Source organism: Corvus hawaiiensis, chromosome 6, assembly GCF_020740725.1.
Source record: "Corvus hawaiiensis isolate bCorHaw1 chromosome 6, bCorHaw1.pri.cur, whole genome shotgun sequence".
Lineage (NCBI taxonomy): Eukaryota > Metazoa > Chordata > Aves > Passeriformes > Corvidae > Corvus > Corvus hawaiiensis.
The window spans coordinates 11,451,392-11,469,717 of record NC_063218.1 but is presented as its reverse complement, the minus strand read 5'-3'; the positions used below and the strand labels follow the sequence as shown (position 1 = coordinate 11,469,717).

At 37.3% G+C, this 18,326-nt stretch overlaps 1 long non-coding RNA gene across 1 annotated transcript in view; it reads right to left on the bottom strand.

Moving 5' to 3' along the window:
* The window catches only part of LOC125328037, a 270,003-nt gene that overhangs the window by 127,493 nt on the left and 124,184 nt on the right, over positions 1 to 18,326 (bottom strand). Inside the window, exons 8-10 of the long non-coding RNA XR_007204508.1 lie at positions 6,235 to 6,432; positions 3,037 to 3,122; positions 560 to 609 (exon numbers count right to left, since the gene is read on the bottom strand). This is a non-coding gene — a long non-coding RNA (uncharacterized LOC125328037). The remainder of the gene's footprint in view (positions 1 to 559; positions 610 to 3,036; positions 3,123 to 6,234; positions 6,433 to 18,326) is intronic.

The window sequence follows — 18,326 nt, the reverse complement described above, 5'->3', positions numbered from 1 at the left end:
GACTGGGCCAGAACGTCAAATTCCAAAGCAGCTCCCAACACTAAAGATGGATTGGTCCATCCTCTCCTAGCAGGCTGGGTAACCTTCAAGGGCTTTCTCGCTCCTGCCTGCCTTGGGCACGTCAAAGAAATCAGCACAGTAACACAACGCTATATCTTATCCAAGAAGGAAAAGAGGAAAACTTAAAGAAATTAAAGGAGTCCAGGTGAGTGGAAATACAGAAGCAAATGATTGAGATTCTGCTTGTGCATGGACTATAAATGAGACTGCTAACAAGGCTGCAAATTGGGATATCATGCGGATACTGGCAGAGGGAAGAGTGATTGCCAGCTTACTGAGTACAACCTAGATACCAGAAGTTATCCATCATGAGTAGGAACCAGCTACTGGGATGTTGTCACGTGACAACAGTTGCAAGTTGTGTAACTTGCAACTCAGACTGGTAACAGGAGATAAGAAAAGATACTGGAGGGTGATCATGGTTCCATGATCCAATGTGTCCAATTTCTTATCAGCACATCTGACATTTTCTTACCAGCTCTAAAAGATATTTTCTTACCAGCTCTAAAAGACTTTCACTACTGGCCTGGCCTGGAATCAAGCTGGAACCTGCAGCAAGAACACTCCTTGTTAGTACAAGTTAATCCCAAACTTTTCAGTCTGTACTTCTTTTATAGTAAATTTTCTGTGAATAATAAGAACAAATTTGCAGAAATTCAAGGAGGTGGTACAAAGAGTATTTCTTCATTTCTGAAATGAAGAAATACACTCCAGATTTTATTCTGAAAAACAGTATCAGGAAATCAAAACATGTACATCATACATAAGGATGATACAGGAACTATTATCATTGCTATTTTATGTCAGTCATAATGTCACTAAAAACCTTGTGAGTTCTCGTGGATTTAAGTTTGTATGAAAACCGCTTTTATCAAGTACTGCTTTTAAAAAGCTGTTGGTTTGCATATTAAAGTTCCTCTTAGGTCATTGAGGTTTTTTTCTGAAATACATGAAAATGTAATAATAACAGCCCACACAGTTCAGCACAACAGTTTAGGATTTTGTACTCTATTATGACAGAGGACATATCTAAGCATTACATTAGCAAAGTGTTTACCTCACTATGCTGAAATTATATCAGTGAAGAATACATGCTCTAGGGCATCTAGCTGTCTCTATTTGTACTCCATGACAACCTTTCATCAGAAAGTGCATCCACAGCAAGTGCATTTCTGGAGCATTTAAGTTATCTGTATCCTGTGTGACATATATTCTTTCCTTAAGGTCAGCTGAAATGTAAATTCTGCCTTTTCCTTCCCCCAAGAGTCTATTTAGATCTGCAGACAACACTGTATTTGTCAAAATATCTTCTCATAAAAATGTGGCTAACTCTATATACAGATTGATAGTTATGCACCAAGGGCTGATCCCAAATCTTGGTTTGAGTTATTTAATCCAAGGAAAGGAGCCACTCTATCACTGTTTTTCAGAAGACTGATTACCAATGGCCACTTGCCAATGCTAAACTGATCCAGTTTGAGAATGGATTTCAAGCCCAGGCACTTCTTTCAGGAGATTGTTTTCTTCTGTGCCAGCTTTCCACTCCAAAAAATATGTGAATATCCAAAGTTCAGTGTTGTAAGGATAAGCTATAAATTCAGAATCAAATATTGCCTGACTCTGCAATGCATGGCTGAAGCTACAAACTTTTAAAAAATTAAAAATAAAACTAAAAAAACCTCAAATAATAGCTTTTCAGAAGTAGAACCTCAAGGTCACCTCAAACCAAGTCAGCACTGAACCTTAATAACAGTCCATGTCTAAGGAACATTGCCTGCTATTTCATATATGTTTTATATATATATTTCACATCTTAAGCATGTTACAGTGACTTACACATTCTTTAGAGAATGACTTTTTATTTCAGTCACTCAATATGTCAATAACTATTCAGAATTACTGTCAGTGGGAGAGTAGACCTCAACCACTTACTAGATTCTCTACAGTCCTTCTGTAGGCAATTTCCCAGAAAGGCTTTTTGTTCCCCAAAAGTCTACAGTCTTAGTTAAAAAGCAGCAAATATAACCAGCAACATGAGACTGCAAAAAGTAAGACAGAGAAAACTTGAAGATCACTGGATCTGAGATCCAAAAAGACATCTGATTGTATAACAGAGGCCACAGAGTTTCATCCAGGTACTTTTGCACTGAGCCATATAATTTCTGTTTGAACAAGCTATATCTTCCATAAAGGCATTTAGTCTTATTTAGAAATGTCAAGAGAGAAAGAATTCACTTCTCGTCTGGGTAGTTTGTTCCAGTGGTTTACGCCAACAGTATTTCCAGAACCTACAGAATGAAGAGATATTTTCTGCACTTACATAACTCCCTCTCTCATCTATGCAGACAGAAATTCATTAAAGTCAACAGACCTCAGTCATCACTGATTTAAGGCAAAACCTTTACGTTTCATTGACTGTCTTTACTTTTAATATCATCAAACTTTTTTTACGCCAAGAAACCCCAAGATGTTTACTTGTTTGACAGGGAATAGAAAGAGGTGGACCAATTTCTTATGCTGCACTAATTCTATTGGATAAGGACTGAGGATGCTTGGGTGTGCAGACAGCCTGGTAAATATGGATCTTCAAAAAATTACCCAAAAAAGCATGGTCATACATTTTTGGAAAACAAACTCATGATGGGTTGGGTACAGCTTGGAAAGAAAGTTAAGCATTTGCTAAAGAACTGGATGAGTTTAGCATGGACCAAGGAATACAGAGGATGTTTGTTCTCAATGCAAGATCATCCTTTTCCTCTGCTTTGGAAATGTCTTCCCACCAACCCACTGACTCAGGTGCACTCATTTTGCATTGTCTTCAATAATTTCTTGCTACCACTGTCTTCATTCATTACATGGTAAATATGGTCACAGTCTCCTCAGATGTTTGCAATAAAGCTGTTGCAGTGAGCAGCTGTATGGGGTGGGTTCATCATCATCATCATCACAGTCAACAGTTACTACAAGCACTCCTACCTCCAAAACTGCCACAGACACAGTCAGCTTCTGCTTGTCTCTCACTGCTGGCCTTCTACCAAACGAACGGAAATGGCACTGCTTCCCTGTAAAGAAGCACAGAGTAACAGCTCTTCACATCAGCCAAAAGCTCCAGCTCAGCTGAGAAGGGAAAGAGTTAAAGTTTGGCTGGGACTCGCAGGATATAAGAAAGGGAACACAGGGAAGCAAAGGTTCATGAGCAAGTATAGCTGGAATGAAGAAAGAACCGTGAGAGGAATTAATAAAAAATTATGTAATAGGTAATGTCACCTTCATCGAAGTTTTGTGGGTACTCTAGAAAAGCACCCTATTGTAGGCTACAAAGTTGCTCTATTAGATTTTATATATAACAGGGTAACAGCTCTTTGGGGTCTTTCCAGAGCACAGCACACCACTGCTAGAAGGTGTACCATGTATGGGGTCATGAAGAAAATTAATAGGGAGACCAGTATTGCAAACAGGCTCCACCCTGTCCATCATGGAAGTAATATTATTAATCATTTCTTCTGGCACTTCATATTCTGCTGGGAATACTCTTGGGGAAAGCAAATTTTAACCTCTGAGCTGCCACTCTACTAAGTATTTCTCACCAAAACTTCACAGAATCTCTTGCACAAACTAAATTGCACTTTCCCATTCTTCCTAAGGGCAAACTTTGAAAACTTTCATATTAGGACAAGCTTCTGTCTATGTTTTGGTGTCAAGAGAAATAAGAACAATCTGATGTTGGATGTAAAATCAGTACTTGGAACTCCAGAAATTTCCTTGCCATTTAGCCTTTAGACACAAGATGGCAGCAAGAAATTCATTTCAAGCATTTACTCCCAATAGCTCAGCATTACCTGACAGCAACTGCTAAGGATACAGGTTTGTGGGCTTGGTTATTGAAAGTACTTGGTGGTGTCCACAAACACTCCTGCCCTCACGCTATTCTCCTATCACCCATGGCCCTGAACTCTGCTCTTAGCTCTAGTCGTAATGACCGAGTATTTATTGTACTGTGTACACAACCATGCACAAAAATACTTCTATGGCAAACGCTGTTGTCTAAGGTGCGTCAAGCACAGCCCTTCTAGTGGACATAAATCAGTGGAAACTCATTCATTACATCTTACTTTATTAAGTAGCCCTTTGTTCCTATTCTTTGCTACTGTGATGTTTTTCCTTTCTCATGGCTTTAGCTTTTAGGATCTAGAGTCTTTAGTAGTCCCAAAAATTTCTTTCTTTTTTTTTTTTTTAGATTTCTCCAACCTGTGATGTTTTAGAATTCATCTGATCCAAAGTACCAGCTTTAGAGCTGTTCAAGAAAGATTTTGCATATTTCTAAGTATTCTGTGTCAGAAGGAATTTCTGCCCTTTAAATTCAAGTGAAAGTTGGGGTTTGCCATTACTCAGGAAAATTATCTAATTTTACCCCACTGAAAAATGAACAGTGGAAAAATTCAGATCTTTAGTCTACAACTCAAAAGTTCCTTAGTATTTGTGGAATGTTCACAGCATTTGTTGATAAGAGAAACTGCTCCAAGGATTCCTACAACCAAGGCAGTGCTCTTAAATCAAAGGTTTTGATCCAAACTTGCCACCTACAACCTGTAACAGATTCAGATACTCTATGGATCAAAGGAACACACGTATAATACACACAGGCCATAATACCTTCTATGAATTAAAAAAATAAAGCAAGTTAAAGAGGACCCAGGGACGGCAACATTCTGGAGCAACATTCCTCATGATGCAAGTAAGCCAGAGCTGCACTGATACTGCTCCTCCTAATGCTGAAGTAACATGACTAAGTAAAAAAAAAAAAAAAATATGTATATATATACCATATATATACCTGGTTTTATCCATCCACCTCCTAAACTGATGAAACTTCCTGGTAGAGAAGCCACTGATTTTACTTACACAGCCCATCAATGATGTATGTCTGTCTACTTTATTACATATTTTCATTGTCATTCTTTAAATCATTTTCTTCATACTGTTAGCAATTGATTTTTTCAAGCGTCTTTTTAAAACAGGACTGTCTGATTTGGCCTGATAATACATATTTAATCCTTTAATGCCTCAAAATAAATATTCTGCGTCATAGTAGCCAGACATTGCACTTGACAGTACAAGGACACACAGCTATTATATCATCTTTTTTGGGAAACATGGGATATACAAGTATACAGAAAATTTGGCCCTTTGTTTAAACCTTGTAAGTGTTTTTTTCCCCTCAGAAATACATATCTGTCTTCCAAAAATAACATGTCACAAGATTAATGAATATTCCCTTTGTTAAAAACTTTCACATTCTCTGGTCAAGAGGAAAAAATGTCCAGCTAGTAATTAATCTGCGCTCTGGTTCAAGGACAGAATTATTTACTTACAAACTTGGAATGCCAGAGATTGAAAACACATTTTCATCAGGATACTAACAATACTGAGAGTATAGGTTGGGTCTGAAGAATACAGGTAAAATTCTTAAAATATTTACCATGAAATATGTTTGATTATTTATCCTTATTAGCATTGAAGTTTTCACTGGGCATCAGTATTTCTGTCTCAAACTAAATAAACCTAAGTTGAGCTAAAAATTTACATTAAGTTTTTTGTTGGAAGTAGTCCTGATGTTCTCACAAATGCTAAAAAATTTTCAGCATATATTGTGTGTTTAGATGGAAATCAATTCTTCTTTTCTTCAGGAATATTATTTCTAGCATAACATTTTAGAGACCCTGCACTTATTCTATTCTGTCCACAAAACTCTAAATAGCTTCTCATTTGGCCTGCATTTGAATATCTGAAGACTGAATTGCATTTTTAACTTTTCCAGATAGCAATTCCTATTTTAAGAACATTTGTTTTTATCTGCTATATGCAGAGTTCCTTTCAGAAAACAAGCACTGCAGGAGCAAAAATCTCTCCCAGTAATCTAATTACAGCAAACAAATTCCTGAGGCCAAAAATTCACACCCCATTGTCTTCCTGGAAGATTTTGTCATGACCTTAAATCTTCACACCTTCTTCTGGTAAACTACAGGGAAAAGATGGAAGCACAGATGTAATTTTTATTTGTCATCCTGGGAGACAAATCCTAGCACTTCCAGTAAATTGCTGCCCAATTTCAAGGACAGTGAGATTTTTGATTAATCTTCTTAAGCTGTAGACCATGTAAGGAGAAGCACAGACCTTTCACAGGGATGCCTCACACAGAATAACTCTCAGACTTTCAGTTTTCCACTGATGCAGCACAAAGCAGGCAGACTTGGGAGAAGAACCAGAGCAGAAAGGTTCAGCTGGAAGAGCAGAAAGCTGCAGCAGATCTTTCCACATTGTCACCCAGTTCTGCACTTGGTGCAAAGCCTTCCTCCACAGAAGCAAGCAGATCTGAATTGGAACAGAATGAAGCTACAAATTACATAATTTATAAGCTCAGCCAAAATAATGTAAAATTAATAGTTTGTTTCCCTTCCCATTTATTTATAAGCAAATACACCTTGAATATGCTCAAATATCATTTATATGTGCTTTCCACAAATGCTCAAGCAATCATATGGTACAAATACTATATATAAGTGAGCCTCTGAACTGATGCACAAGCATTCATAGAAACCATATTTTAAAACTTCATGATGAACAATGGTGCCAGGCACTCAAAAGTGTATCCAATTTTGTAGCAGAAGCTATCTTTAACATGGACCAGAAATTAACCACTTAGAGTTACACTTGAGTTTCAAATTTATCTGAATCAATACTGCCAGGGAAATTATCAATAACAATCTTTTTTTTATTATAAAAAATCTTTAAATCTGAATAATGAATAATTCAAAATACCTGCTTTGTTCTTAAAATGTAGTGAAGTAAAGTGAGAATCTACATTTATCAAATAAATTATTCATTGTAAGATTAGTCATTCTGTTCTGCCAATCATATCACACAAACAGACTCAATTACAAGCATTATGGCTTGAGAAGAAACCTTGTCTGATCTTAGCTTACAGTTTCAGCAAAATCACTTAGTCAAACATAGAACTTCAACACAGAGGCTATCATTCAAATAATGTCACATATCAAAGAAAATAAATGTAGTCTGAAGAAACCACTTAACCTAACAAATCTTCAAATAAAAACAAATTAGGTTGCTTAAAAAATAAGTTATATGAAACCACTGAAATACTAGGCTGTTCCAGAAAGAAAAGGGTATAATAAATTATTGAAGCAAAAGATAGTTATTAGAGAGTATAAATATTATAGGCACAACATTTTTGAATACTGATATGAAATTTTGCAAGAAAGTAGGAGTCTCTAATTTGTATTGCAGTCTGAGACTCAGTTACTTTAGAAACTATGACACAAAGAAACTTCTAATATTAGCTCTTCAAATTCTTTTGTCCCATTCAAGTACACCTAGTGAATCAGGTTCATCAGTACAGATAACAGAGCTTACATAACACTATTTTGCTGGAAAACAGAGATTTCAATCAACTCAATAAATAGTGAATACGGAAACAACATTAATTTTTCAAACCATGAGTCAATATTAAAGATCTATGATATTTTAAACTAGAGTGAGCACTTATCCCTTCTTATTTGTGCATTATTTGTTATAACTCATAAACATGATTAATTTAATTTTGCCTAGACTTTTTTATACTCAAGAGATATAATGACTGTTCAGAATCAAATACAAACTAAGTTGCACACACAAAAGTAAAACACAAAGACCAAACAGGTATTAATTTCAGAAAATACAAGTATTCCTACCAGGAGCTTGAAAATAAGAAAATAATTGAAGAAATTATTATGACCATTGAAGGATTTACAAATATTTCATTTTTTCCTTCAATCTCCAGGTCTTAAGAATCCTAAATAATAGGAAATTTCATTTCAAATGAAATAATAAATCTCAAGTTTTCACAACTGAGAACAAAGCTTTACAAAACTAAGAAAATGTGTTTTAAAAAATTAGAAACCAGAATGCAATTAAAATTAAATAATAGTATATTTTTGGGACAAACATACTGATACTGAGACTAATCTGATTCACGATTTTTAGTGTCTGCTACAACAGGTTACTTTCAACTAACTGACTGACTTTTATCTCATATCATAAAATCATATAATCACAGAATGGTTTGGATTAGAAGGGACCTCAGAGATCACCTAATTCCAACTCCCCTGCCATGGGCAGGGGACACCTTCCACTAGACCAGGTTGCTCAAAGCCCCATCCAGCCTGGGCTTCAACACTACTGGGGATGGGGCAGCCACAACTTCTCTGGGTAACCTGTGCCAGTGCCTCACCACCCTCACAGTAAAGAATTTCTTCTTAATACCTAATCTAAACATCTAATATCTACTCCCTTTAGCAGGTTTGACGTCATTCCCCATTGTCCTATCACTCCATGCCATTGTAAAAAGTCCCCCTTCAGTTCTCTTATAGCCCCTTTAGCTACTGGAAGGTGCAACAAGTTCCCCCTGGAGCCTTCTCTACTCCAAGCTGAACACCCCCAACTTTCTCAGCCTGTCTTCACACGAGAGATGAAACCCGTCCCTCCAATATGTCGGCTGCACCAAACAGCTTCATGTCATCTTCAAACTTGCGGAGAATGCCCTCAGTCCCACTGTCCATGTCACCAACAAAGATGTCAGAGAGCACTAGTGCCAGTATTGACCCCTGAGGAAGGCTATTATCATTAATAAAAGACAGCATTTCTTAAGAGCCAGTGTTTAACAAAAAATAGACCACATTCTAGACACTGGCTTTATTCTCACTGTAGTGCAAAGGTTCTCGTTAAATCTTATTTGAAGAAGACATAATATTGAAAAAAATTACCCAACAGAGAGCATTGTCTAATGTCCAAGTGTATTTGCACTGAGTTAATAATGCAACCACTGTGGAAGTATTTTTCAATGCCTCAGAAAAGCTTCATTAAAATTAGGAGCTGAAAAAAGACTACGCATCACATTATCTGTGCATTATTGTATTTATATTAAAAGTCATATCCTGTTATTCAAACCCTTACAGTAAAGCCTTGCTCTACAAAATCACCACAAAAATTACTAGATATATCTGTCTACATAACTCAAAAATCCTCCAGCACTATTCTTTATACAGAAGCTTTAGTGGAGCCAGGGAAAGTAATATTTGTTAAAAATATTAATAGATATAATCCTTTTTAATAAACATATTTTAATATTGCACTTTATTTGTGGAACTTTACTAAAATCTGAAACTTTATTGATGCTACGGGAGAAATAAAATATGGGCTCCATTTTATCCTGGCTGACTCATATAAATAAATAAGTAAATAGACAAATAAAATAGATAATAATAAAAAAAATGAAATATTTTAAGCCCACCTTAAAATATTTCCCTTTTTTAAGGAAAATCCAGAGGCTATTTTGATAAGTATGAAAATCTAAACATTTCAATCTGCAGTGGCCATTTAAAAAAGAAGTTGTTGAAATGCTAGGCTTGAAGGAAAAGAAAGTAAGCAGCAAAAAACATCAGATGAAGGAAATGCAATTTTAAAAAAAATATTGTAAACCAGACAAAATTGTATAGTCCTAACTGAAAGAGCACAGGAAGGATAATGTGACAGGCAGGCATATACTTTTAGAAGCAACACACTTCATTTTGTACATTTTGTTCCCTTGGCTTGTCAATGTGTAAAGAACAAACACCAACCTGGAGTCTTATTCACCAGATAAGGAATTGTGTTATAGCTGAACTCAATTAACCACCAGCTGAAGAATTTGATCCAGGAAGCTTAGGATGCTTAGAAACAGAATGAGTGAAATGCACAGAACAATTTTTATCATTTTAGAATAATTATACTCAAGAAAAAAAAAAAGGATAAATTTAGGGAAATAAATATAAAAATTACAGATATTCTCTTTAAAACAACTTTTTCACTAAGAGAACTAGTGGAATATTATCTAGATATTATTTCTATAAGTATACAACTGTGTGGAAAAAAGTGACTGCCAATGGCTCATTTTCAAACTAGGTTATGCTTGAGAAGGTCTCAGAACAGTTGAAGTCATTAATAACTTGGTGGAACAGGAAATAGTCCCAAAACTTGGGCAAAGACAGAAGTGGAAGAGACTGAAAGCAATTTGAAAGAGAAGATCCAAAGTAAGTGTGATAAATTGGTGGGGAGAGGGGAATGAAATCACTTAGATGAAATTTTATAAAGTTCAAAGTTCTGCATTAAAAGAAAATCTCAAATATATAATATCAAAAAGGGGAGGCTGGAAAAGAAAGAACTGGGTAAGTTGGATCACAGACTGAATATGAGTCAACTGTAGACGAACGTTTCAAAACAGAATAATATAATTCTGTGTTTATTAAAAATAAAGCTCTACATAAAACATGGGAGGAAATTATCCACTCTACTAATGACTGGTAAAGCCTCTGCTACATCTATTTTGGTCTCTCAATTTTAAGAAAGATGTGGTAAACTGGAAAGAGTCCTGAGGAGAACAAAGAACAAGGGGAAATTTATAAAATGTGACCAATCAGGAAAAAACAGAAGACTGAAGACAGAATTATAAACATCAGCCAATGTTGACTTTAAAAATTTTAAAGTCATCACATATCCTGTTTCCATCAAAGGATGGCAAGAAGTAATTAGCTTCACATGTGAATGAAGACTTAGATTAGATGTTAGGAAAAGTCTTTATAGCAGAGAGACAGGCCCTCTTAGTGTGGGTACAAGAAGGCTGGTCAGGAAAGTAACCACAGCATTACTTCGCTCCAAAGCAAAATTTTCAGCTGAAAATGGATTAAGGAAAATGACTGCAATCAGAATAGGAGGAGGGAGATGCTGGCTCTCCAGCAAATAGCCTCTTTCACTCAGTCTCAGTCTGCTGCATCAAATACTCATTACCAACTCCTTTCCTGGTTAAAATTGGTACAAGCAACGGCTTGAAGTTTTCCTTGGTCTTATCAGGTGGCATCAGACCCTGTCTTTTGTCTATGAAATGAAAAGTGGGAAATATTTTTTATCAAAAGACAGCTGTGGATAACTTGGAACAGTAGCCTTGCACCAGTGGTTGATTCCCTGCCATCTTAACAAAGTGAGTTTCACATGAAGCTGTGCTTGTACTTTGGGGAGGTACCATACTAACTTTTTAAATATCTCTTCCTCTCTGATACAGTTATGGTTACATCTAGCATCTTCTTCCTGCCCTTTCATTACACAGACCATCCAAGTTTATGGTCAGTCCCTAGCAAGCAAATGCACTGGACAAGAAGATAACAGTTACAGCAAAAGAAACTCCAAAACTCACCATATGAGGCATAAGGGTATTAAATCTATAAACCTGCAGTTGCAGAAGAAATATGTATTTTCCTCCGTCTTGATATTCTGGCCAAGCATATTTGTTTGGATTTGCAAATAGTCTGGTTCAAATAAGCTGTTTCTCTGAGTAGCTGATTTTAAAGTTTCCTCTTGCGAGAAAATTTTCTTGTTGTTTTGCAGATAAAAATGAATGTATTTTGAAAAGACTGTCTACATCCATGGGGGCAGAATAATATTTTGACAGAGGAAATGCCAATGTTTCTCTGCTTCATTCCTGGCCAAAGTCACTCACCAAGGTATGGGAGGTGCTGGGCAAAGGTCAGGTCTTTGGGTGCATTTTGGCTAAATTTCTTCCTGGCTTAAGAAGGTTATTTGGGAACTATTGGCTCCAATGAATGCAGATAGTATCTGTGATTCTTTTTTGGGTAATTCATGTGTTTAGTGCCCTTACCAACATGGAAGACTATGGTAGTTAACCCACTGCTTTTGTGGTGCCATGTTCCCCCTCCTGCTCTCCCCTGCCCTTAGCCTTGACCACTCCCTCAGGCTCTCCCTATTGGTTCCTGTACCCCAACCCCACCCAGGGACTGCTCCTGAGCCCCTGGCAAACCCCCCCAAGCCCGGATCATGAGGTCTCTCTACATCTGGGGATCATGGGGACAAGATGTGATTAAAATCCTCTCAAGCCCTCGTGGGAGACCCTTCTTGCCTCGTTTGCCATCACTGGTTGTAGTGCTGCTAGCTGCTGGAGCAAGATCATGGGGCCGTCTGAAATGGACTACGGGAGGGCGGCCAGGATCGAACTGCCCTAAGCAGCCCCGTTAAGCTCTCAAGAAGCTACAGCCTGCTAAGCAAAATCTAGTGATTGCAACAGAAGACCTTGTTTTCAAAGAGATAATGACTGACAATTTGACTTATGCTCATCTCTTTAATCTGCTGTGGGCTATAGTCACTGCTGAAGTGTGTTACAAGGAGCACACTGCAGTGCAGGATGCTATTCAGGTGACAGCAGCTGACTGCTCCACTTCAGGATCTCCTTGGAAGTAAAGGCATTATCCAAACTATGCACAGAAAGTAGTATCATCATAAGGTGACTTACATTCTCCACAAGAGGTATCAATAACATTAATTTTCATGTTGCTGCTCTGTGCTTAGGCTGCAGAGTATGGTATTGGTCAGCTGCTTCTCTGCCTCAAACCTGGGGTGCCCCAGGGTGCCACCTGGCTCCTTCTCTCTCTGCCACAGTGCAGGATCTGTGGGCCCAAACTGCTGGAACATAACAGTCTTACTCAAGAACTCATCTGCCTGGTGTGCAGTCCCACCCTGACCCAACCAAAACCTCCTTCCACCCACATTTGACCCAGCACGTTATAGGGAATGAGAGGAGTTTTGTCAGATGCCTCACCAGATGCTGCCAGACATTGTAGGATGCCTTGCCTGAGCTTACCTGCAGCTGTTGGCTGTCTTACCTATTCCCAACATGGTACAGCTACATCCTACCCCTCTCTTGGAGCAGCTTCTCCAGTTCCACTCAAGGCAGAAGCTTTGTGTAACACACAGTAAAACTTCAGGCACTGAAGTGCAACACAGGCACAACAGCAACAGACAGAACAGACTGACAATTTCTTCAAGTATTCCACCTAAGAGCAGGAACTGACTATAAAAAAGCACTGGAGAACTGCATCAGCAAAAGGTTCAGAGATAAAATAAACACTGTAAACATAATACAGCCTTTCATAGTAGGAGAAAGACCGAGGGAGGAGGAACAGTACAGCCTTTGCTGTTTTGACTGGCATCACTGCTTGTCTCGCTCTCACAGGTTGCCAGGTTAAGGTTTTGTTTTGAATCAGTCATTTCCCTTTGAACAGTGGCAACTGTTACCATTGTTACCCTGTTACACTGAATATAAAACAAAATTTCCACCAGCAGCTTTCCTACCATATGTTTATTCTAGGAGGCAGCAGGCAGCTAGGATTTGGTAGCAATCAGAGTGAGGAAACATTTGCAGGACCTGTCTCAACAATATGATTGCCTCAATCACAGCAATATCATACAGGAGAAGACACTGAATTCACAACTGCTGTCCATGAGACCTAACCTAAGAAATCTAATAATGTGAGGATTTTTTTCTCTTTAATTGAAAGGTTAGTATTTCAAGAATCATCTCTCTGAAGTGTAAAGCATACACTTGAAGTATTAGTCCTGAAACTGTGTCAATCATGTTTTAACTGCAAAATCATTTAACAGATTTCTTTGAAACACTTTCACTTTTTCTCCACAATAAATCTAGACACATCCTGGTAAAAGCAGTTTCCCACAGAAAAGTGATATGAGGGGTGTAAAAAAGGATTTCATAAGGTTTTCATATTAGCACATTTCATATTAGCACATTAGCATTAGGAAGATGAGTTTGAATATCTCCAAAAGCTATCATGATTTCCTAGTTACTTATGGAAAATATTATAAAATTACACCCGTTTACTTATGATGTAGGTCTTCTTTCAAATCATTTAGCTATGAGGAACTAGATGTATTAAAATCAATGTAATCTCTCTTTATAAGAACACCTTCACAGTTAAATCAGATTATTATTGCAGTGCTTTGTAGTTCAATAAAGCAGGTCAGTAAATAATGAGTGCCCCCTCTTTGCATTAATTCCTAGAGCGGATGCCAAATTACCAGTGATCTCTCACCCCTAAACAAATTTTCTTAAATATTTGGTAAGATAGCTAGAAGTTCCTAGAAGTGGTTGAGAATAAACTACCCATATGGTCTCCTGGACTTAAAAAAAGCTGAAGTCTGATGTAATGTTACAGGCATTGGATGATAGTTTATTAATAACAGCTTGTATTTTTGAAAGAACCTAGAAGAGTTAGACTTCCAAATCCAAGTGGCCTTTAAAGGGAAATTGTTGCTAAATCCCATAGGTTCTTTTGAAATCCCAGACATCATTAAAAACTAGGAGAGGAGAAAGATACATCATTTTGACCTTAAAAGGAATCTACTGTCAATAATTTCAGCTGCTTTCATTCAAATGAAAGGTATATTTTTATGAATGAGAATGAATGGTCTTCAGCAATCCTAGAGTTTAGCTAACATTCAAATTACCCTTCTTGTAGGTAAAATAAACTTCTTATATCAAAGTAGTGTAGTTTATTCAGGTAAAACAAACTTCTTATATCAAAGTAGTGTCGTTTATTAATTATTCTGCAAGTAGCTAGATAACCACCTTTGACTTGTTTAACTGCACTTCATTTTTTGAACATTAACAGGAACACTTTATATGTGTGAGATTTATGTCATGCTGAGACAATTTTTACAAGATTTAGAGACCAGTATGTGAAGAAAGCAAATCTTTTAGAAGGTATGAGAAACAAGACAAGGATGGGGGTGTTGAGCTTTTAATGAAATATAGATGCAGATATCATTGCAAAAATGTATACACAAGAAAAAAAACAGAAGTCTAATCAGCCTAAGTTCATTGTTATGGCAATGGATCTGCCCCAGGAAAGTTTTGCTGTCCTTGTTCTGATTGGTCATTTCTTAGTGCCAAGTGATTTCTCTGAGCTCTGAAGTTGTTGCCTTCAGTGTTTCAGCTGGAGAGAATAAGCAATTAAGAAAAATTACTATGAAAGCAGACTATAAATAAATTAAAATACTGTATCAGAAAGGGGCCAGTCTGCACTTTTGCAAGTGGTAAATACAATACAGGAACTCTTTTTTCCCAGTTTACCCCCTCTCCCCTCTACCTATTTATTTCCAAGCTCACAGAGTACATCAGGAAAAGCACCACCGAAAAAAAAAAATAGGAGTAGGCAAGAGAGGAACATGCAACAGATGTTAAGACATGCACAGAAAAACATGCAAGTGAAAAATACACAAATTAAATTCAAGGTTTTGAGTTGCTTTCTTTTATTTACTTGTGCTGAAGACTAACAAGCTCTTCATTACATCACATTATGATCACATTATGTGTAATTAAAGTGTGTTACATTTCAGATTCTGAAAAGCTGATGTGGTGAAGCAAGTTTCTGGAAAATATGTATAAAGATGTTTGAAGTATTTGTATCCTTTCACTTAATAATGCCCAGTTAAATAAAATCTGACAGCTTCCTTATTAAAACTATGAAGTGATGTAAAACATCCTCCCTCAAGGACTCCTCAAATATAAAATAAACAGAATGTAAAGAGTGCACACTTTTCTCTCTCCACAAAATGTTCCTGTCTTTTGGCTGAAACAAAGAAGCTGCATAAAGTTAGCTGCATGTCCCAGTAATCAAGGGAAGAAATTGGAAAATAACCCTGCCAATTGAAACTCCAGGAGTTTTTTTGGCCAAGGTAGTGTCAACACAGTGTCCCTTTGGCCAACCAAGAGGTTACTGAAACAGAAGAAAAAATACACAGAGTTGTCAAAAATGTCCATGAATAGATAGGGTCAAATTTTCCAAAGACAAAAGCCTTTTTCAAGCAGACAAAAGAATCAGCATGAATTATACACCTGTATTTGCCACAGTGCCACATGAAAATGCTGGAGCATAAGTAGATGGGAACAAAGACAGAAAACAAACCAGTGGAAAATGTTCAGACCCCACTTTTTTTCTTTTTTTGTTCTTCCCCCCCCCCCCCCCCCCCCCCCAGAAAGAAGTACAAGGGGAATTTTTCACTCTCCAGTGTTCTGGATGCCAAAAGTTTCAAATACATAAGAAGTGAACATCTGTGCAAATTTCATCCACAATATAAACTCTCAGCTTGGACCTGCTCTGGCAATTTGCACATAAGGAAATCTAATCTCTGTGTTTAGTGATAATAGTTGCACTTTCAAATGTAAGCACAAGTTTTTGTATGAACAAATCAATCATTAAAGATAGAGGGTCAAAAGTGATGAGAAAGTGCCAGAATCATCCATTGAAGAATTCTTCTAAAAGTGGATGATCCACTACTAACATTGGAAGAGATATAACATCTATTGGAGCCAGTAATGCTCCTTGCAACTAATTAACTAAGATGGCTGACAACCAAATATTCCAGATAGTCGTGACTGTAGAGTTGTCTGGAGACTTGACTGGATTTAGGGGAGGACACTCAACATGACTGTAATCTTTTTTTCAACTGTATTCTTACATTGGTGGACCCATACCCTCCCAAGACCCTTAAAAGAAAAAGAAAATTGTTGACTAAGTCAGAAGACATCTGGCAGACTTAGTGGAATGCACTGATTGTGTTCAATGACATCTGCTCCACAGAGAAGCATTACCTGGCTCTGTTCAGAATAAGCCAGCTGTCCAGTCAGCTGGAATGAGCAGTCAGAGGCATCTGAAGAAATCAGAAATATGACAAATACATAGTGCATTCAGATTAATCAAGAAATGGCCTTTCTTGGTAAAAAGCTAGGCATCCAAAGGAAAAAGGATTGCCAATTGAAGATTGTGTGTCTCTCTAGAAGTATTTCCATAGGGACATTTCTTTGGATCAGGATGATGGGAAGGAGAAGATTTGCCAGTGTGTACTCTACATGCACAAGCAGCTTTCTGAGAAGTGGCAGCCAAAATGGCTTTGTGGCTTACACGAGATTTACATTGAATAACTCTGCTGCCAAATCAAGATTCTTGACTTTGTACATGCTCTAGAGGGGCTGTTTCTTGAACTGGAGGGAAGAAGTTGTTTACATCCTTTTATGGCAACTGACAATATTTCTACAAATATTCTAACCTCTCGCCACAGGGAAAAAAGAACCCAATCATGCTATGATTCAGGTCCAACATATACCTTAAATGAAGTAATATAATAAAATAAATATACAAGGAAGCATTTGGAGAAAATGCCCATGTGAAACAGCCTCTACCAGAGTTCCTGAGTGACTGATTTTGTAAGATTCAAACTAGCATCACCATTCAGAAGAGCTTTAAACTAAGAGACCCAAGGAAGAAAACTGGAAAAAGTCATGTTCCAGTCTCCAAATCCCTCTTTGCTACACAGGCAAAAGAAAAACAGTTGAAAGAGTTCAGCAAAAAGAAAAAAACATCAGCAGAAGCAGCAAAGAGAAAAGTGTAAGCAGAGAATATAGAGTAGTCATGGAGACAATTCAGTTACTGAAAGGATTATAAAGGATTGAGTTGAAGTGGGTGAGGTAACAGAGAGACAACTTTGCTGTTTGGAAACCAATGAAAGGTGGCAAGGTTACAAACCAGAGGAAGTGAAACCAATAGGGGAGGACATGAAATTAGACAGTAGAGCCATAACAAGACTTGGTGGACTAACATTCATTATTGGAAAGTGGATATTGAAATATATGATAATCTTCTGAAAGCTGGAAATAAAATCAGGAGTAGAATACTGCCATAGTTTAATAAAGACCACTTCTGCAAATAAAAATCTGTATTAACATGGATAAAACCATAGCTTTTAAGGTCAAAATCAATTTGAATGAAGGGCTTTAAAATGAATTAGGGTCAGAAGTTTGCCATTGCCTCGCATAGATCAAATCTGAACCTGGATGAGGACCTCATTAATATTTTGTTGGAAAGAAAATGGCTGTCAGAAATTGTATCACTGTGTGGACACATAAATTTCCCAGACATATTGGAAAAACATGCTACCAAATATGGTAGGACCTACTTGTTCCTGAATGCGATAGCCAACATATTTCTTCACTAAGTGTACTGTGACTAATAAGCACCATTACAAAAAAGGTTCTGGTCAGCTGGAAATGACAGATCCAGCAGAAGACCTGGGCGCAGAACTTAATCACAAGATTACAATGAGTCACCAGAGTGACGATAAAGCGCAATGTGATACTAGCCCACAGCAAAAGCAAAGTATTTCCAATAGAAATTGGGATGTATTAATATCATTATAAAAGAAAACAGCAAACTGAAGACAGTGCTCTGTGTTACGTTGTGTGCAAAGATGAACTCAGACCAGAACAGGTGGAAGGAAGGTCTAGTCATCCTTGTGTGGAACTGAGAGCCTACTTT